The 22,987-nt window shown below is 36.2% G+C and overlaps 1 protein-coding gene across 3 annotated transcripts in view; it reads left to right on the forward strand.

Moving 5' to 3' along the window:
• LOC6043272 (diacylglycerol lipase-beta) overlaps nucleotides 1-22,987 on the forward strand; it is a 66,972-nt gene that overhangs the window by 12,861 nt on the left and 31,124 nt on the right. For all 3 annotated transcript variants that reach the window (XM_038250651.1, XM_038250652.1, XM_038250649.1), the window contains one exon: nucleotides 13,986-14,277. The gene's annotated coding sequence lies outside the window, so the exon portion shown is untranslated. The remainder of the gene's footprint in view (nucleotides 1-13,985; nucleotides 14,278-22,987) is intronic.

Here is a 22,987-nt window from a genome sequence, read left to right on the forward strand (position 1 = left end):
CGGCCACTCCAGATTGTGGCCACTATTGCCGAAATGTCCAATTTCATGTCCAGTATCAAAAACCATAAAGTTTGATACCCATATTGCCCCAACTCTTACGGTCCGGCAAATGTTCCCCCATCGGAACATCCGCGGGGCCTCCGGCCACTCCAGATTGTGGCCACTATTGCCGAAATGTCCAATTTCATGTCCAGTATCAAAAACCATAAAGTTTGATACCCATATTGCCCCAACTCTTACGGTCCGGCAAATGTCCCCCCATCGGAACATCCGCGGGGCCTCCGGCCACTCCAGATTGTGGCCACTATTGCCGAAATGTCCAATTTCATGTCCAGTATCAAAAACCATAAAGTTTGATACCCATATTGCCCCAACTCTTACGGTCCGGCAAATGTCCCCCCATCGGAACATCCGCGGGGCCTCCGGCCACTCCAGATTGTGGCCACTATTGCCGAAATGTCCAATTTCATGTCCAGTATCAAAAACCATAAAGTTTGATACCCATATTGCCCCAACTCTTACGGTCCGGCAAATGTCCCCCCATCGGAACATCCGCGGGGCCTCCGGCCACTCCAGATTGTGGCCACTATTGCCGAAATGTCAAATTTCATGTCCAGTATCAAAAACCCTAAAGTTTGATACCCATATTGCCCCAACTCTTATGGTTCCGCAAATGTCCCCCCATCGGAACATCCGCGGGGCCTCCGGCCACTCCAGATTGTGGCCACTATTGCCGAAATGTCAAATTTCATGTCCAGTATCAAAAACCATAAAGTTTGATACCCATATTGCCCCAACTCTTATGGTTCCGCAAATGTCCCCCCATCGGAACATCCGCGGGGCCTCCGGCCACTCCAGATTGTGGAAAACTATTGCCGAAATGTCAAATTTCATGTCCAGTATCAAAAACCATAAAGTTTGATACCCATATTGCCCCAACTCTTACGGTCCGGCAAATGTCCCCCCATCGGAACATCCGCGGGGCCTCCGGCCACTCCAGATTGTGGCCACTATTGCCGAAATGTCAAATTTCATGTCCAGTATCAAAAACCATAAAGTTTGATACCCATATTGCCCCAACTCTTATGGTTCCGCAAATGTCCCCCCATCGGAACATCCGCGGGGCCTCCGGCCACTCCAGATTGTGGCCACTATTGCCGAAATGTCAAATTTCATGTCCAGTATCAAAAACCATAAAGTTTGATACCCATATTGCCCCAACTCTTATGGTTCCGCAAATGTCCCCCCATCGGAACATCCGCGGGGCCTCCGGCCACTCCAGATTGTGGCCACTATTGCCGAAATGTCCAATTTCATGTCCAGTATCAAAAACCATAAAGTTTGATACCCATATTGCCCCAACTCTTATGGTTCCGCAAATGTCCCCCCATCGGAACATCCGCGGGGCCTCCGGCCACTCCAGATTGTGGCCACTATTGCCGAAATGTCCAATTTCATGTCCAGTATCAAAAACCATAAAGTTTGATACCCATATTGCCCCAACTCTTATGGTTCCGCAAATGTCCCCCCATCGGAACATCCGCGGGGCCTCCGGCCACTCCAGATTGTGGAAAACTATTGCCGAAATGTCAAATTTCATGTCCAGTATCAAAAACCATAAAGTTTGATACCCATATTGCCCCAACTCTTACGGTCCGGCAAATGTCCCCCCATCGGAACATCCGCGGGGCCTCCGGCCACTCCAGTTCAGGTGGTGGCCAGTTCCAATGATCGACTCCCGCGACTGGCATGTCTTAGCTGGTCCTTGCCTCCAAGCCATCTGCTCCCGGACCTCCAGGCGGTCTGCTACCGGGCCACCAGGCCATCTGCTTCTGATGTGTTCTCGTCGACGTCCAGAAATAGAATGAATTTTCGGGACCGACCGAGCCGAGTTTTGTTGGCTCGTCGACGATCCGAAAATTATGAGGTGGAGTGGGGGTGATTTTAGATACATCAATCTCACGTCTCTCGATTGACTGATTGGGAAACGTTCGCTCATCCAACCAGCGTGCACCAAAAAGAGGGGAAATTTGCCGAGAGGGGAATTCGTCACGTAACGTTTTCGCTTCGCGAAAATTTTGGATTGACACCCCGTATAGAAACCTTAGGACAAAGTTCTTTGTCAAAAATCATCCTACCCTTAACTCGTGCCCGGCGATGTCTGGCCGAGGGCACACGTCGTCGTTGGTGCGATTAATTTCCGAGGATGTTTTTGTACTCAACTTCTCGACGCAACTCTTCTGGTGCGCGGTCTGATGCTGATGAAGGTAATTTAAGCGTGGAAGATCTGACAAATAGGCAAGTCCACGCCTTTGCGAGGCGTCGTCGTCGTCGACCTTGGTGGTGGCGGCGACGGCGGTGAACTTCTTAACTCTGACTCTGGATGGGGTCACAATGACCGATAAGGTCAAAGCGATGTGAGATTCTTTTTGATTTTTTCTGAGATTTTTTCTTCCCAAAGACCTTGATCAGAGTTGAAGGACATGAACTTCAATATATACATCATTAAATATCATAGTGGTAGTGAACGCCATTTTGTGCAGCTTTCAATGCCTCATCTTTGAAATGTGAAAATCTCCAAAATTCGATTTCAATTCTGAAATATTCAACAAAACCCGAAAAAACTCGTGCCTTGTTGTCAATCTTCATTTAAAAGATGTTTCGATCTGATGGTGCTATCTTGACGCAGTAAGTGCGACAACTGACTATAGGGATTTTAGGCCAGAACGCATTTGACACACCTACATGTCCGACTACTATAAACATTTTTAATTATATCTCGGGACTCCGGCAACCAAATTTAACCAAACTTCGGGACATTGCACATAATGTCCAGCCAAACAAAACGTGTTTGTTATTGTTTACATTGCGTGCTATCGTTTTAGTTTATTCAAAGTCAAACATAAAAAAGAGTATTTCTCGGAACGCCAAAAAGCGATGCAAGACAAGTTAGCACTACAACGCTTCGCAGTCATCAAATCTTGACGGTGTCTTGGAATTTCCGCTAGTAACTTAACAAAAGCTCAAGTCATCACCGAGTAAACTGCACTACAATAAAAACTTTAAACACATTTGTGACGCAATTTCACATCTTCCTTGAAGCTCGACCTCATCTTGGGCCAATGTCTGGCCATGATTCTTCTGTACAGACTGTGTTGTGTAGTTGTAGTTGTATCCTGGCACACACACACACACGCACGTAGCCAGGTAAACCACCTTAGGTGCAAATCATCCGATGATTGCGTACAAAGTGCACACGCCGCAAAAGCGTTGAACGCCATTTTTTTTTTGTGCCGCTGTGGCGATATTTTAGCGAGATGTCCGACGACGGTCAAGGTTGGTCACAAATACTTCGAAAAACTCCACTACTCGTCTGAGCTGAGATCGGATTATTTCTGCGAAGATGATGACAACCCCACCACACACTAAGGTTAATTGATAGCCGATATTGGCTGCTGGGAGGATGTTTTTCTGACTTTCTTCTCGGAAGAAGCACCATCGCCGTAAGTTGGGCCAAGCGTTCGTCGTCAGCAAGTTTGTCGTAATTCGAGTCAATGAGATCGGACAAAAAGCGGGACTGAAGTGGAAACGTTTCCAGCAGCACCTTCTTGCTGACGTCAAAGGATGGAATTCATTAACTCGTTTTCTCTTGTGCACGGAGAAATCCACTCTAGTAACTTTCCGTACGCTCGAATTACGGTGTGTCTCTGCCCGTTCAGGTTGACTCAGAATTTCCTTCGATTCGTTTTGCAATTACATTTGCGCGGGGGTGCCTACCTACCTACCTATCCAATGAATGTCGTCTGCAGACTTGACCAAGTGCAGCTCAGTTGAATAAACCCGTTTTCTGGGCCATTTCCTCTGCACTGCACTTGGCCGACTAGTTTGGGCAGGTCGACCAGCTGGTGGTTTTTGGGTTTTTGTTTCGTCACTTTGAATCCATACAATGAACCCCGCGCAGTACTTGTTGATGTTGGAATTAAGAGCAAGCACAGGAAGGCCGACTTAAAGAATAAATAAATACTTAATAAACAATTTCCTGGTACATACTTGCATTGCAATTTGCACTTTTTACACGTTTCACTTCAAGACCCAAGGAGTGTTTTTAATGCCGAATTGGCCAATTAATGTAGAAAATTTGGCTAACTCACTTCAAAAACAAAAACAAACAAGAGTTTCCAAACTTTTCGACTGATGGGCCAAAATTCAAAAAAATCGATTACCAAAATCGTGAACAAGCGTTCATGCAATTCAGAACCATGAACAAAGTGTTAAAAATCGTTACATACAAATTGCTTTGTTTGTGGTCCCGAATTTCATGAGCGTTTGAGCACGAGTTTGAGAATTGATGTTTCTCCCTGTAGATGGGACAAAATCAGAGTGGTTCAAACTGTGGCTATTTTTCCGTTCATTGTTGTTGTTGTTAATTCATTTATTTCTGGCAGCTTTAACCTTCTTGGTCATTCGCTGCCCTAGTCCGTTCATTATAGGGCATAATCTTCGATCATTTTGAGCTACTTTTGTTCTACGAAAAACTTTACTTTTCTTGTTTAATGTTTTTGTTTACGATTTTTAGTATTTTTATGTGCATGTTCATAATATTTGGCTTATTCTACAATCTCCAACCATTGAGCAATTCTCTGAGATTTCGGTCATTCGATTTTTTTGTATTTTTTAATCCGGCAAAAACTGTTTTGTTGTTTTTATGCCGAAAGAAGCAATTTTGCATCATTAGTTCGTTCATATAATTTTCCATACAAATTTGGCAGCTGTCCATATAAAAATGATAAGTGAAAATTCAGAAATCAGTATCTTTTGAAAGAATTTTTTGATCGATTTGATGTCTTCGGCAAAAGTTGTAGGTATGGATATGAACTACACTGAAAATAAAATGATACACGGTTAAAAAAAATTTGGTGATTTTTAATTTCACTTTTTGTCACTAAAACTTGCTTTGCAAAAAAAACTATTTTTAATTTTTTTATTTTCTGATATGTTTTAGAGGACATCAAATGCCAACTTTTCAGAAATTTCCAGAATAGGCAAAAAATCTTTGACCGAGTTATGATTTTTTGAATCAATAAAGATTTTTTCAATAAATCGATCGGTCGCAAAAAATTTTCAACTTCATTTTTCGATATAAAATCGAATTTTCAATCAAAAAGTACTCTAGTGAAATTTTGATTAAGTGCATCATTTTAAAGTTATTGCCATTTTTAAATATTTTTTTCAAAATAGTAGCAGTTGATTTTTTTTTAAATTAGTGCCCATGTTTTCCCACTTTTGAAAAAAATATTTTTGATAAGCTGAGAAAATTCTCTATATTTTGCTTTTTTGAACTTTGTTGATACGACCTTTAGTTGCAGAGATATTGCCATGCAAAGGTTTAAAAACACGAAAATAGATGTTTTCTTCTCACCCGAACAACCCACCATTTTTTAATGTCGATATCTCAGCAACTATTGATCCGATTTTCAATGTTAAAATATGAAGCATTCGCGAAATTTTCCGATTTCTTCGAAAACAATATTTTCAAAAATTTTAAACCAAGACTAACATTTTAAAAGGGCGTAATATTGAATGTTTGGCCCTTTTGAAATGTTAGTCTTGACTTGAAAATTTTGAAAATATTTTTTTCGAAGAGATCGGTAAATTTCACAAATATTTCATATTTTAACATTGTAAATCGGACCATTATTTGCTGAGATATCGGCATTAGAAAATGATGGATTTTTTGGGTGAGACTTGGAAAACATCAATTTTCCTGTTTTTAAACCTTTGCATGGCAATATCTCAGCAACTAAGGGTCGTGTCAACAAAGTTCAAAAAAGCAAAATATAGAGAATTTTCACAGCTTTTTAAAAATATTTTTTTCAAAGGTTTACCCACTTTTATGCACTCATTTTAAATAATGAAAAACTGCGACTATTTTGAAAAAAGTCACTTTATATGGGTTTAACTTGAAAACGGTGCAGTTTATCAAAATTTCACCAAAGTACTTTTTGATTGTAAATTTGATTTTACATCGAAAAAAGAAGTTGAAAATTGTATGCGACCGATATTTCGATTATTTGAAAAAATCAGTATTGAATCAAAAATGCATAAATCGCTCAAAGATTTTTTGCACAACCTGGAAATTTCTGAAAAGTTGGCATTTGATGTCCTCTAAAACATTAAAAAATAAAAATAAATAAAATTAGTGTTTTTTTGCAAATCAAGTTTTAGTGACAAAAAGTTAAATAAAAAATCACCAAAATTTTTTTTACCGTGTATAATTTTTTTCCAGTCTAGTCCGTATCAACACCTACAACTTTGCCGAAGACACCAAGTCAATCAAAAAATTCCTTCAAGATATACAGATTTTTGAATTTTCATACATCATTTTTGTATGGACAGCTGCCAAATTTGTATGGTAAATTATATGGACAAACTAATGATGCAAAATGGCTTCTTTGGGCATAGCGAAGGCACCAAAAAAGTTTCAGCCGAATTTAAAAAATACAAAAATTTAATTTGAAGAAAAAAGACCGATTTCGTAGAGAATTGCTCTACTAAAGAATGATTTCATTATCATTAAAATTGTAAAAAAAAAACGCATGCAACAAATAAAATTTCCATCGCAAACATTTTCTTAAATTTTAGTAGTTTATCTTTTCAATGCTTTATAAAGATCAAAATTGGTTGAAAATTGATTTTGGCGATTTTTCAGTTCGAAGCCCGCCTAAAGCCTAAACAATTAGATTTGTTTTTACTGAATTCGTTTTTTTTAAAAAACGATAAAGTTTAGATTGCTGTCAAAATATATCATATTTTACCGAAAATCGGTTGTAAACCAATTTTCCTCCCAAATATAAGTTTAAATTTACCCAAATCGGTAGTTTCCAGTTTACCGATCGTTCATCAGCTAAAAAAGTAGTAATCCAGCTGCGTGTAAAAGGCCTGGGTGTAAAATAAATATTGCATTATTTTATACAATTTTATGTAATTTTACACCCTGAAATATGTAGCCCATCAGTATGGGAAACCTACTTGACCGAAATGTCAAGCTCATATATGCGTTTACCCTTACAACTTTACATCGGTCTGATGGCCGAGTGGGCTAAGGCACCAGTCCTTACCATTGGTGCTGGGTTTGAATCCCGTCGGTTGCAACTTTTTTTTGTGTTTGCAATAATTTTACATGCAGTGTGTAATATTAAGTGTTTATTTTGACGAAGGTGATGTGCATGCTTCTGCATGCGATTTTACCATCGGTTTTTTTTTGCTGTGTAGAAAGCTCGTAAAGTAGGTGCATTTTTTTGGAATTTTGAGTCGCTTAACGGTTTAAAGTTTTTTTTTGAAACCTTGAGAGCTTAAAGCTCTTGCTACAAAAAACAACTTTTCAGAATGCAGTGAGAAGATTTGCCATTTCTGCCATTTCTGGAGAATTATAAAGTCTAATTTATTCTTCAAATGCTTTACAGAAACTGCCTTTTAAGTTTGAAAGAAATTGGAGATGTTAAAATTCTATGGAATTCTTAAGAATCGACAAATCACTTCGATGTCTTCGGTAAAGTTGTTCCTTGTTGTCATTTCAGCATGAATGAAATGTTATCATTTTTAGGGAAAGCAAAAGTCTTAGGAAGATTCTCTTCAATATATTCGGTAAAGTTGTACCTAGTAAACATCAAAAAATGCTTAGATCCTCAGAAATGGCAAATCTACACAGCAAAAAATCCGATGGTAAAATCGCATGCAAAAGCATGCACATCACCTTCGTCAAAATAAACACTTAATATTACACACTGCATGTACAATTTTTGCAAACACAAAAAAAAAGTTGCAACCGACGGGATTCAAACCCAGCACCAACAGTAAGGGCTGGCGCCTTAGCCCACTCGGCCATCAGACCGTTGAAAAGCTGAAAGGATAAACGCATATATGAGCTTGACATTTCGGTCAAGTAGGTTTCCCATACCGATGGGTTACATATTTCCGGGTGTAAAATCTCATAAAATTGCATAAAATAATGCAATATTTATTTTACACCCAGGCCTTTTACACGCAGCTGGATTACTACTTTTTTAGCTGTGTATAGAGCACTGATTTACAGGTGTCCCTTTTAATTTTAAATCTGGAGCGCAAGTTGCAGTGCTCAGTACACATTGACTCATTTTGTAACGTACAATTACATAAATGTAATTTTAGATTTTACTAACTTTTAGGTAAACTAAATTCCAGAAAAAACTCCTATCCTCTCAGTTTCAAAGTATTTCAAACAAATCTTGTTTTGTTACATCATCTTCTAAAAATAACAAAACCAGCTCGACCAGATCATTCTGCTCCACGTGGTATTTGAACCCATTACATCCGGTTATTAGAAAGACATCAACTCTCCACGATGTTATCAGCCACGTGTGCTGACGACACACCTATACCAGAACGATTAGCGCTGGACCACCAACACGAGCACTGACACCAACACCAGCAGCCTGAACTAGTTTTCCAACGCAAACAACGCCCGAGAGGGGGCTCGATCGCGCCACATTCTTGCGGGCCCTTGCCAGCCTTGAAAGTGCCAGTTCCTTCTAAGTCCACGTTGTCATCGAGTCTGTCAACCACAGGAAAATCAAATTACCACTCAAACCCTACCCTCTGTTAAGCTCTTTTGCAAAATGTACACAGTTTGTTGGCGGTTTTTTTTTCTTCTCTCTCTGCATGAAAACTTGTTTCTGTCGGAAAACCTACAGAATGTAACGCTCTCAATCAGAGCCCCCCCCGTTCGTATAGCTGGAGTCGAGCCAATCCGGTTGTGGCATTTGAGAGTGGTTTTCCTTCGAAAGGAAAATCTTGCGAAATTGTACAACTTGTACCGCGTTGTAGACGCAGCTTGAACGATCTTTGAGTTAGTCAGACTAACTGCAGTTGAGGTGTGCTGCGTTGAAGACAGATTCTTGTGCAGATCGTATCTTCCTGGTACGCTGGGTATGGACAACTTCCACCTGTCCGGCATAAATCATAAAATTGATCGTGGTTCATTCTGAATTCGTGTCTTAAGAAGCGGTAAATAAATGCTACGTTTGCTTTATTTATCATCATATCTACAAAACAACCACTTTACTTGCACTGCTTGATGCATAATTTACATCGTTGGTATGCAAGTTTAACGCTTGAGGACAAATTTTCCACCTTGATGTTTTCGCAACTCAGTCCGTCAGCGCGCACAGTTGTGCACTTATCTGTGCGATAAAATTTGCATAGCAAAATTACGACTCAAAACTCAATCAATTGTCCTCTCTGGGATAACCGTGACCGGTGACACGCATTGTCCCACATGTCATGAATCGTCCCTCGAGCTAGTCGTGTCACAACATCGAAACCTCAACCCCGGCGGAACGTCTCAATTAAAAAGCAATCCTTTGAGGTACAGAGAGCTTGAAAAGGGCAAGAGCACCACCAGACAACTATACGTTGTCATCACGGCGCGGAATGACCTAGGCCGTGGCACCGCGTGTCGGCATCTCCTTGTGACGCCCAGTTCATGTGACTTCATGAGTGAAGCCCCCAGGCTTGGACTTCAGTGGTCACCTTTAACCCAGCGAAGGATAGCGAGTGAACTTGATAATGGAGGAGGTGTGCCATTTTGTTGATTTACAAGTTAAAAAGGTTATCAAAACCATAACCAAGAGGTGTTCGTTAAGTTATTGCCATTTTTTTTGTCACTTTGAGATTCGTTATTAAAAATAAAATTCAAACAAAAATTTCAAATGAACGTAACAATAATTTTGAATGAAACAAATCTTGAATCTCTTTATTCAATCAAAAAAGATTCGTTTTTTAAATCAGAAATTTGAACTTTTTTTTAACACTATTTCTAAGCTATGGTTCAGTAACAATGGAATTTTTCATGTTTTTTGGTTAGTGTACTCTACATATTCATCATGAAATATTTTCAAAGATATTTTTTTTACCGTTTGATTGTTGATGACCTCAAAGGTATCGATAACGTTTAAGAGGTTTTGTAGATGAAATTTGCAGTGACAAATATCATTCTTAATTTATAGTTGACTTATGTCACTCACAATGAAAACCAGATTTTTATGTTTCCCAAAAACAAACAACTTCAGTTATCCAAAAATCATAATTTCCTATACTTTTTATTTACTATTATGCACTGGAGTGCTAATTATCTTTAATTATCTAAATCGTAGCTAGAATTTCGAAAGCTGAAAAATACCTCAAGTGGATAGACCCATGGGTTATAACGTTTTTAGAGTACAAGAGTACAAACTACGTATGGAATGGTATCATTCTGTAGGCGGTAGAGAAGTGTTCAAAGTACTTCAAGAAAAAGTATCCATACATTTTTTAAAGCTTCATTCAACATTATTTACTTATAATTTCGAAAATTTGATTGACAGAAATATTTTATTATTTTTAAAGTCCATGATTTTCTTAATGAATCAAATCGTAAAACGAATGTATTTTCGAACTCATTGGAAGTTTCTAAATATTTAACATTATGTGTTTTTGAAACACAATTTCAAATTTCTAGGCATTTTCAGAAGAACAAAATTCATACAAAGTGTGAAAAATTCATACAAATTTTGATTTCATGAAACAAATATTGTGTTAAAAATCTATCTTATCGTAACACGTTTAAATGTGATGAAAAAGTGTAAATAATGTCAAAATTTTTTATCAAATATTGATTGACATTTTATTAAAATTGGAGGAATATTTTTTGAAAAATCCTTAAGCAACTATTTATAATTAAGATTGCACACAATTTAAAAAATAAATTACATACTTTTTTTTTAAAATTGTGTCACCCCTTCTTAAATATATTTAAAAAATAAATAAAAAAACAATTTAAATACAACTTTAAAACATTCATTAGTATTTGTGAATTCACGAAAGTTGCAATGAAAAGCAGATGAATAATATTTATTATAATATGTTGGAATTTGTTTTCGATTTTCTGATTTTAAGAAAATTTAACCAACTGATTGGAGGCTTTTTTGCACAAAGCTTTTTTTTGTTTTCTAATATTTTGTTTTTTTTTTTAGTTTTAAGCTTCATGTGAGCTTCAAATTTGGCACGCCATTCAAAAACTTTGAGCACCATTGCTTTATAACGACGGGTGAGGTCTAAGGGAATAATCATAAATCACGTAATGAACGAAATAGATGATTCATTGACCTACAAAAAATAATTTAAATAACATTTATTTTTTATTTTCATTGAAAATAATTATATTTTTAATAATGACTTATTAAGTTATTAAGTTATTCAAAATATAATGAGACCAAAAACATAAAATAAATTTGAATAGTTGAAGAAATTGGTGCCAAAAACGGGATGGCACTGTACATAGTAAAAAATACACTGTATGTGTATTTTTAAAAGCTTATTAACTTAGTTAACTCAATAATAATATTGTTTTTTTTTTTTCTAATTAACTATAACAGCAACCTTAGTTATATTACGAACGAAGTTGTCTTTATAGCTGTTAAACAAAGGATTTTAGAGTTATATTACATTTGACATACAAATAAAATTTGCATACTTTAAAATTTAATTAAAAAAATTCAAAACTATGGCTTAACTTAAAGCTACCCCGAAATATAAAGTAAGCATTTTTGAAGCAACTATTTTTTAAACACTATTAAAAAAAAAGTCCATGTAACTTGTGTATAAGTGTAATAATTAGCTGGAGATAAACCTTACCAGATGAAAAATATTTCAAAAATAAATCGAAATTATATCAATGTCATCCCGGTATACAGTACTGATTAGGATTGTTCAGAAAAAATAGTTACCGGGACAAATCTAAATTATCTAAATAACAGATCTAGTTGTTCATCAGCCTTAAAAATTTAGCGTTTATGGATAATCTTTGATGAAGAATTACTTATTTTGACAAAGTGATAAAATAGACTATGTCGAAAAGTCGATTGCCGAAAACGTAGCGAAGTGCTGTTCAAAGTTTGCCAATTTATTATTTAGATGTTTTTCAAGTAGGAAAAAAGTCACATTTTTACGGTAAAATAAAATATTGTGACAAATTTACCTGCAAATTTACCTTATGCCATATTTTGAAAATGTCAAAACAGTTTGATATAAATTGGCGTTTACGTCACAAAGAATTATGTAACTAGAGCTCAATACTAATACTTTTTTTCTTGGATCAAACTCTTACTCTGAAATTTTCGTTTGATTTGAAAAATGTTTGTCTAAAAAGTGTCTTCCTGGTCCTGTTTTTTACGATTTCTTTATATAAACTTTAAAATCTCGTTTCAATCAAATTTGGTGATTTTTTTTTGACATTTTTAAAGGACTCTGTGTTTTTACTGATTCATTGAAAAAAGAATTCATATCTGATTTTTTCGTGGGAAGCGAAAATATGATTCAACACAGTTTACAGAAATTGTATCGTAAACATTAAACATGGTCCATTCTAATCTAATCTAATCTAATCTGACCCTAGCGCAGCCAATCTTTCGAAGGGATCCTGGAGAGCGCCTTAGGTTAGATGACGCCTAGCACTCTTCTTGTCATTTATTAACATTTGTAGTGCGCCATTGCATTAGAATGCATTGAAACATCACAAGCGTTAAAGCGGCCAGGCCTACTGCGTAAAGCCGTATCGCAGAGATGACTCGTAATTGGGTTGAGTTTGAGCACTGAGTGTTCGAACAACAACACAATTCTGAATCGACAGGGAGGAAGAAGCGTGGGGACACACCACCATACGCTCCGAGATTTGGTTGTATTCGTTGGGAGCACCATGCTAAGAAGGTTTGGTACTCCGGGACCCTCTGGGATGGGACATTGTATTTCCACGAATGCCCTGGACACTATTTGCCATGGTTATAGCGCCACAACTCGCTCTCTGTAACAGTATTCCTAATTCCAGTCCACTCTCACCAAGTCGTCATGGCCTAGTGGTTAGCATTTTTGCTTACCAATCCAAAGGACGGAGGATCGAACCCCGCCTCGAGCGACTTTGATTTTTCGTTCATATTCATCATTTCAAATGTATGTGTTCTTAACTTTCTCGTTGGGAGCAGATGGGAATCGAACCCAGAACCATTCGCTTACAAAGCGAACACCGTAACCAGTCAGCCACGGCCGCTCCAGTAAACATTTAACATGGTCCATTCGCTGGAAAAAACTAACAACTGCCAAAAAAAATCGTGGAATCCACAAATCCTAAACATAATCCGCCCTCTAATGACTTCCCCAGTGCTCAGCTTATGTCTACACACATTCATCAAACATGGCAAAAAAGTGGCATTCCGCGCCCGTTTCGGCTTTTATTTGTTCCGTTCCTTAATTGCCACGCTTCTTCTTTTCTCCGGATGGTTTCAGCTCCTTGATGGTCGCTAGATGGTGGTCCCACACACACAGATGGTGTCCAACACTGGCAGACTCAGGCTGGGGTAGAGAGATGACCAAGCAATAAAATTATTATGCAAACGGGCACTCTCACTTTCCGACGGGCTGGGGGGAGGGTTTAGATTTACGAGGAAACGCCGGGGGAAACTTGTATGCTGCGCAAAACGAGCACTTGCTGTAGTGTTATGTCTGGGCCGAGATTATGTTTTGTTATAAAAGAGATTGTTAAGTTTTTCGCTGGTGAGGGGTTTAATTAAAACTTTAATGATGAAAGTTTTTTTCACTGTCTTTATTCGGACCACCTTAATGGTTTTATCCTGGGTGGAAAGGTCACGTGGTGATGTCATGCAATTTTTAACGATTTAATTATTCCTGGAAGCCAGATTAGAAATGACGTCTTTCCACCGACTATTTTACACATGCCAAAAATAAACTTTCACCGTCGGCTTTCCATCATCGATGTCGTCGTCAATGTTGACGGTGACGACGGTCGGTGGCTGAGCCATATATCGCAAAATTAGTTTTATGACCCCCTCCGTCATTGTAGTTTATGGTTGTTCTCCTCATTCTCACCTTCTTTCCCCTTTTTGGTTCTGATTTTCCAGAGATCGCCCCTTGATGACGCAGCCTTCGACGTCGTCTCCGCTGTAGGACGTCACGAGACCTCGACGACCTTCCCGCAGCCAAAGGAAGAAGGGAGAAGAAGAAGAAACAGAAGACAGTGCGTCGCGACGACCCCGAAGAGTTCAGGGTAAAATGTTTCAACGATGTGGCTTGGTTGGTTCGACGGGCAAAAGCACCGGCACCAGTTGTGTATGTTAAACGACGACGACGACGGTGGGCTCCAGTTCCTCTGAGTGTTGTTTCGCTTGGGCTTGGGTGAATCTACGAGGACAGGTAAGAACTGCTGCGTTTTGTCAGTCATTAACCCGACTTATGTCTGTATTTTTTTTTGTCTTAACAATATTTTGAGAATTCATAAATGAAATTCATAAAAAAATAGTACGGGTACCAATTTAATTAAACGATCGACAATCGATTGCCAAGTACATGTTCTACCAGTCCTACAAGCTAATTGATTTTGAATAATTGATCAATCGGTTGAACGCAGAACGCGAGCGCCAGGTTACACTGTTGTTTGTGCGCTATTTTTTGTTGTTGTTGTAGCTCTGCGTGTAATAGATTCTTTCGTGATACTTAACAGCGTTTAGGTGGGGCTAGAGCGGAACCGGTAGTTCATGTTTGCAATGGTTCTCCCCCTCCCTCTTTGCGCTCTATGGGTACGGTGTGTCAGCTAAGTGTTGTTAGGTAACTGTAAACAGGAATGTTGCTTTTCATTCAGAAAAAAATCCTGGTCGTTCTAGAACGATGGGGATTGAATCATCATCATGACAGATCGTTTGTTTTATGTAATCATAATAAGTCATCTTGAAAGTGAAAATGAATGTAAATGTTTCCGATATAACTATTATTTAATATCTTTATTTGGCAGTTTTCCCGAAATTTGCAAAAAAAAAAACAGTTTTCATTTTTTATTTATTTTATTTGGATAAAACTTAATCTATCGATCCTTTAAGATCAAAAAAGCTATTTTGCATCATTTATTTTCATTTATTTTATAACAAAATATTTTTAAAAAAATATGATATGCAAATATTCGAAAAACTGTGTCTTGATAAGGGATTTTCTGTTTGAGTTGATGACTTCGGCCAAGTTGTAGGTTATAATTAGGAGTATTTAGGAAGAGCTACAGGCTATAGCAAAACGTTTAGTTCGTTTGACAAGTCACGTTTTTTTTTAAAAGGTGATTTTTTACAAGTACCGAAAATTGACCATGAAAAATCTTCCAATATCATTTTTCATAATTTTTTTTTCAAAAAATAATACATTAGGAATAAAAAAAATCCCACTTTTCTAATTTTTAGATAAAATTCACCGTTTTCGAGTTATCACCATTAAAATAAAATTTACAGAAAAACAAAAGCTTTTTTAAATAGTGTTTATCTCTGACAAAATATATTTAAAAAAGCTGAGGAAATTCGCTACAATTTTTTTGGACATTGCTGATCCGACTTTGGTTGCTGATATATGGCTTTGCATAGAATGAAAAAATTACTATGTTTAAATGTCTACCAAATTTACCCTTAATTTTCCACCGATAATATCTAGAGTTTTTTTTAAAAGAGGTCCGATAAATAAATTTTTAAGTTTCAGTTTTTTGAGTGTTTTTTAAACCGCCTTGAGTCAGGGGTATTCTAAAACGCCCAAAAAACAAGAAAAAATAATAAATTAAAAAAAAATTTTGTTTGTTTTTACTAAAAAATACTCCTGATATCTTGGAAACTTTTGATCAGATTTTAAATGTTAAAAAGTGAAATTTGTGTGAAATTTTCTCAATTTTATGAAAAAATATTATCAGCTTTCAAAAATCACGATTTACATTGAAAAAGGGCCTAAATCATGTTATTTGGCTCTATTGAAATATAAGTTGTGTTTTCTAAAGTCTAAAAATATGTTTCAAAAAAGTATAGAAAATTAACTTTTTTAAAATTGAAAACCTGATCAATGGTTTCCAAGATATCATCGATTGAATTGGGGGTCATTAGGTTTGAACTTAAAAAACTCATTTATGGAAATTTTTATTCTGTGCAAGGCCATTTCTCAGCAACAAAAGGTGGGATGAAATGCAAATTGTAGAGATTTTTTCAGCTCCTTACTATTTATCAAAGATTTTCAAAAGTACTTTTTGTTTTTGAATGTGATTTAATATTTAAAAATATTTTCATGAATGTCTACATTTTTGACAATTTCCAAAAAATCGTATCTTGGCCAAAACCCAAATGTCCGTCATACCGTCTACTTAAACATAACACAAAATAAAAAAAATGAAGGGGGTAAACTGCCTCCATTTTCATAGTCTAATGTGTGGGACAAGCATGCCTTGTGTTTTTCTCAGCTTTTTGTTTTTGCATATGAGACATTTATGCGAACATGGGCAGTAAAGTTGGTCATAATCAAGTTTTGTGATAAAAAGTTATTAAAAAAATTGATTTTGTCAAGGATGTTACTATTTTTTTTCTGTATAGTTCTAATCATAACCTGCAACTTTGCCGAATACAACAAATCGATCATAAAATCCCTCCTCGAGATACAGATTTTGAAATTTTCCATAGCTCTTTTCCATGGACAGCCCCCAAATATGTATGGAGATACTAATAAAGCAAAATGGCTTGTTTGGACATAAGGAATTGATGTAATCAAAAGATACAATGAAAAGTCGATTGGCAAAATTCTAGAGAATTTCTCATATCCAACCATTCAAGGCTGATCGTGAAAAGATGTAACACATCAGGAAAATATGTAATTTTTGAATTGAATTCAGAGATAATTCACAAAGTTTAAGCATTTTGCATTTGATTAGACTATTTATTCAGGCTAGTCCTATAAAAAATTGTTTGACTGTCGTCTTGATTTTCGTTTAATAGGAAAATTAATAAATTTGAAATGTCAAAAATCTATCTGGGTTATAAATACGTTGCAAATAGTTCATAAATTGAATTGAAAAGAGTTGAAAACGTAATACCTAGCAAACATCCTGATATTTTTTAAAGCATCGAACATCCCTAAAATTCTGATGCACAACACATGCTCTTTCCTGCATCAGGAGAAAGTTCATAAGCCATGGTACAGACAGAAAAGCTCACCCACGCCCTGTTCGTTGGGACACAATCTGACAAAAGCCGGAGCAACTCTTATAACTCGTCTGCCTGTGTGTCCTGGTTTCAATATTCTCGCCCCTGTTCCGTCTATTCAGCACGAATGCAGAACTAAAAGTGTCGAAAAATGCCACGTAGCAAAGTTTTCGAAAATTTCATTTCGGCAGAGATTTTTCCGAATGCATTCACTGTGAAACTGCGAAATTATTTAGTTTGAGTTAATTTCATGGCAACACTGCTTCCATCCGTCAAACCCGGCGAGGGAATCGATTACGTCTTTTTATAGTGCGCACTCAATCGACCCATGCTAATGGCATCATCATTACCAACCGGCCACAACGCTCTTCCTCACCTGCCTCACGTTTTTCACAATCATTTTTCTTTTGTTGCATGCAAGCGTTCTGGCGGTGTCATTTCGCTATATGACGAGGGTTTTCCCTCCATGTGGGATTCGCCCCGCCCTCCCTTCGAACCGCTCCCAGTGTGTGTGTGTAATTATAACGGAAGTGGCCGCTGCGGCGATATAATCAACCCTCTAATTGACCGCCTCTGCCTATAGAGGTCCCGCGGAATAGCCTAAGCCTGCCCACGGTGGCGTGATGATTAAATTGCAAGTTCAAAGTTCAGGCTCAATTTTCACCCGGATTGGCAAAAATGAAAAGGAAAAAAAAACGTTGATGCGACGTGCTGCTGCTAAAAGTAGCTTAAAAAGAACCGCTACCAGTCGAGATAATTTCGATAACAAATTCCAGTCACGCTCGGATACCTCTCCTGCTCCGAGACTCCGTCAACCATGCCCCCTCCCCGCTCAACTTATCTTATCGGAAGGAAATCTATAGCGGGGGCGCCCAAAGGCGGTGTCTTTTTCTTAGACGGCGTTTCCTAATTAGCTTTTTTATGACAAGATAACTCATGAAGATGCTTTTTCTTTCAAATTAAAACCTCCATTCGACACGCCGCCAACTGGCCAGCAATATCGGAAGCTGATGTTTGCAAACAAAGCAAGCGAGTGTTAACAACATCAATTACTTTGGACGCCATGTTTCGACGGCCGGTCAATCGATCTGATTTGGAGAAGCAGTCAGTCAGTCTAGTAGTGGTTTAGTGCCCATGTATCTACTTGACTTGTGAGTGGATTTTGGTTCCAGCAAGATCGATCACAATCGATGAACCCACCGCGGGAAGTCTTGGCAGTGAATCTGTATCGCTATGAAAATTTGGGTTTATCACCAAGCAAAAACAGCTTCAAATCTTATCGGTTTTGGACAGAGACTTATCTGACGAAATTGGGAGTGACATTAATTTGTATCAGTTAATGTCTTTATGAGATTGATTGAGCGACGTGAGATGTGGACGATTGTTGGAAAATTGAGCAATTCTTTTTTTGTTGTGGGACCGGCTTTTGCAATGAGTTGCGAAATATGAAAAATCTGAGATTCAGATTGAATTGTGTCATCATTTTTTTGAGTTTTGAACTTAATTTATTTGACAAGTATTTGGCTATCCTTACTTAGAAATGGAAATTTTCCGTCAATCTCTCTTTTATCAGGATGTCCAGACATCGTCAGTTGAAAACCGAAGTCAAATATGATCCCAATTATTTTTATTACAGATCTTCTTAAGCGACAGGGCAAAACTATGATGGAACAACTTTTGTCTAGTCAAATCTAACTGAAACTGTTTTGAAGATTTTTTGAAAGGTTAATTTTCATGTTTATCACAATAATTTCTACGATTTTTCAGTTCTGCTTGATTATTGAGTGGCCAATTTTAAAATTAAAATGAATATTCGTACGAGATTTATTAAATAAGAATCTGTGTACTCTTTATTAGAGGTGGGCAAAACCGCTCTTTTTTAGGAGCCGCTCATTTTCGTTCGCTCATTAAAAAGAGCCGCTCTTTTGAACGGCTCTTTCGCTCTTTTTTCAAAATTTGGATGAAAAGGTTTTTTTTAAAGAATCGTGTGATTTTATAAGTGACTTTTACAAATTATTTGATAAAAAAATTAAAACTGAAAACGAGAAAATGCCCTTGAAAACCATAGTTCTTGGCGGTCTCTATGTCAAGATTTCTACTAGAACCTAAACATTAGAGTAATTGAATGGCATCTAAACTTAAATCTAGGATTGGAAAAATTGCAATTAATATTAAAATTGCGTTTATTTCTGCAAGAATTGAACTAATGCTGATATTTTATTTGAAGAAAACATTCTGTGAACTCTTATCTACATTCTGATTTAATCGATAAAGTCTATAAACGTTAAAGTTTAATCGGACAAAAGGATTTTTTTCCAAAATTTCTAAACTATTCAGTAGATTTTTGATAATATTTTACAAATCATGCAATTTGAAATGCTCAAATTTGTATTCCGTTAAAAATACTTTTATGACAATCAGTTGGGTAATTCTCTACCAACTCACACGAAATCGGGAAAAGTTGCCCCGACCCCTCTTCGATTTGCGTGAAACTTTGTCCCAAGGGGTAACTTTTGTCCATGATCACGAATCCGAGGTCCGTTTTTTGATATCTCGTGACGGAGGGGCGGTACGACCCCTTCCATTTTTGAACATGCGAAAAAAGAGGTGTTTTTCAATAATTTGCAGCCTGAAACGGTGATGAGATAGAAATTTGGTGTCAAAGGGACTTTTATGTAAAATTAGACGCCCGATTTGATGGCGTACTCAGAATTCCGAAAAAACGAATTTTTCATCGAAAAAAAAAACACTAAAAAAGTTCTAAAAATTCTCCCATTTTTCGTTACTCGACTGTAAAAAATTTTGGAACTGTCATTTTATGGGAAATTTAATGTACTTTTCGAATCTACATTGTTCCAGAAGGGTCATTTTTTCATTTAGAACAATTTTTTTCATTTTAAAATTTCGTGTTTTTTTCTAACTTTGCAGGGTTATTTTTTAGAGTGTAACAATGTTCTACAAAGTTGTAGAGCAGACAATTACAAAAGTTTTGAAATATAGACATAAGGGGTTTGCTTATAAACATCATGAGTTATTGCGATTTTACGAAAAAAAGTTTTGAAAAAGTTGGTCGTCATCGATCATGGTCACCCGCGACTGACACGGACGACGAAACAAAGAGAAACGCAAAAAGTAACTTTTTCAAAACTTTTTTTTCGTAAAATCGCGATAACTCGTGATGTTTATAAGCAAACCCCTTATGTCTATATATCAAAACTTTTGTAATTGTCTGCTCTACAACTTTGTAGAACATTGTTACACTCTTAAAAATAACCCTGCAAAGTTAGAAAAAACACGAAATTTTAAAATTAAAAATTTTGTTCTAAATGAAAAAATGACCCTTCTGGGACAATGTAGATTCGAAAAGTACATTAAATTTCCCATAAAATGACATGTTCCAAAATTTTTTACAGTCGAGTAACGGAAAATGGGAGAATTTTAAAACTTTTTAGTGTTTTTTCGATGAAAAATACGTTTTTCGGAATTCTGAGTACGCCATCAAATCGGGCGTCTAATTTTACACAAAAGTCTCTTTGACACCAAATTTCTATCTCATCACCGTTTCAGGCTGCAAATTATTGAAAAACACCTCTTTTTTCGCATGTTCAAAAATGGAAGGGGTCGTACCGCCCCTCCGTCACGAGATATCAAAAAACGGACCTCGGATTCGTGATCAGGGACAAAAGTTACCCTTTAGAACAAAGTTTCACGCAAATCGAAGAGGGGTCGGGGCAACTGCTGTGTGAGTTGGCGGAGAATTACCCAGTTGTAAAGTGAAAAGTTTTTTTCATGTTTAAATAGCATTGAAATATTTGAAATTGCATTTTCACTTCTCAAATACAAATTTAATACTACATTGTTTTTGAAAATTCAAAAATCATGCCATCTTGAGCCAGTTCTCTCAAAAGACCGAAGTTTAAAAAAGAACCGCGGTTCTTTTTTTTGTGAGCCACGGTTCTTTCGCTCTTTTCAGTGAACCGGCTCTTTGTGCGGCTCGCTCTTTTTTTGCCCACCTCTACTCTTTATAATGTTATGTTACCATGAATTGGTTCCAGAGTCAATTTAATTTATGTTTTGTTACAATTTCACGATTCAGAAATTTGGTGAACCTTTCAACTGAGATCAATTTATTAGAGTGCACGTGCTTACTCTTGGGGATAATTATTTTTGATTGAAAAACCTTACATGATTGCAAAGATTTTTGATGCGGAAAAAATACTGTTTTTTTTTAAATTAAGAGACAAACCAGATTTGTTTAAGAAAAAATCTCCTTATTCTAGCAATGCTCGAACCACAACAAACTTCCAAAGGGCAATTCTTATGCAAAATTAACCGAACTTAAAAAAAATGTTTTAAAAGGCAAACAATTCAGCTAAAACTTTTAAAAACTCATAAACAATTTCAAAATTTACACTTTTTAGCTCGTAGCTCGTGAATGATACATGCTCTTACACATCAAAAATATTGTTTTTGTCTGCTCTACAACTTTGTATAACATTGGTACACTATAAAAAAGTAACTTTGCAAAGTTAAAAAAAAAACACGTCGTTTCAAAATGAAAACTTTTGTTCTAAATGAAAAAATACGATGGCTCGATTTTAAAACAATTTTGAACGTTTTTTTTTATGAACAATTTTTTTTTCTGAATTTGAAGTACTTTATCAAATCGGGCGTCGAATTTCACACAAAAGTCTTTTTGATACCAAATATTTATCTCTTCACGGTTTCAAGCTACAAATCACTGAAAAACGTGTCTTAGTAATTGAATTACTATTGAAACTAAGTTTGCATTTAACTTTTTTTACGAATGTTATTCAAATATTTCACAAAATATTTTGAAATGATTTCAAATACACAAAAAATAGTGTAGAAAAATATATGTTTATTCTTCGATTTTTTTCAAAATATTCAAGTTTAGGAAAAAAAGATAGTTTTGCTCTTGATTTTCTTGACTCATTTTGAAAGTTTTTTAATGTCTTATAAATATTTGCAGCGATATGTATTTCCAGTATGATTAATTTGTTTGTTTTCAAGATATTCTTGATCGCTAAAAAGTCACTTTAAAAAAAAAAAATTCAGTTGTCATTTAGGCCGTTGCAAATATTTTTCAAAGTTTCAAAATTGGTCCCCCTTCAAAATTGGTCTGAAAAATCAGGGGGCAAAATAATATTTTTCTAAAAAACTTCAAAATTTCCATGAAAATAGAAGTCTTATCATCTGAAAACAATCTAAAATGCATTTTTCTGCATTGATAATCATATTTAGCATGTTCGAGCTTGTTTAAAAATGTTTTTAATTTTTAAGAAATTCCAAAATACAGCACCGCAATAATTTTATTTTTCGCAAAAAATAAAATTTTCGTCAATACTTAGATATTTTGGAAACTAATGATAGCAAAACAACTGGACAGGTGAATAATGCATTTTAAAACACTTTTTTCATTAAAATGTTGAAACCATGGCTCGTAATTTAAATTTTTATGCTTTTTTTTTTTTTTTTGCCCCTTTAACTTTAAGTTAAATTAATCGCAGTAGAAACTGTTAAATATTAAAATTTAAATTCCTTATGTACCTTTGTAGCAAAGATTATTTTTTAAGAAATAGTTAATTTTGTATTCTTGAGCCATTTTTCTATTAATTTTAATTTGATTTTGAAAAATAATCATTTAGACACGATTGAGCATGAGCATGAGAGATCACCCATGGTTGCCCCTCCGTTGCTGAACAGAACCGTAATATCCTTTTAGCACTACTGATCATAGGCTTCGACGATCTAGTGTTGTTTCCCTTATCAACAGCATGTATGAATGCGCCGAAAAGATAAAATACCATGATTGCTAAAACTAAATCAGTTGTGAATAGGTAACAGAAATAATCATTTAGACACGATTTGGATTAAATTCAAACAAAAAGACT

This window comes from Culex quinquefasciatus, chromosome 2 (genome assembly GCF_015732765.1).
Source record: "Culex quinquefasciatus strain JHB chromosome 2, VPISU_Cqui_1.0_pri_paternal, whole genome shotgun sequence".
Taxonomy (NCBI): Eukaryota; Metazoa; Arthropoda; class Insecta; order Diptera; family Culicidae; genus Culex; species Culex quinquefasciatus.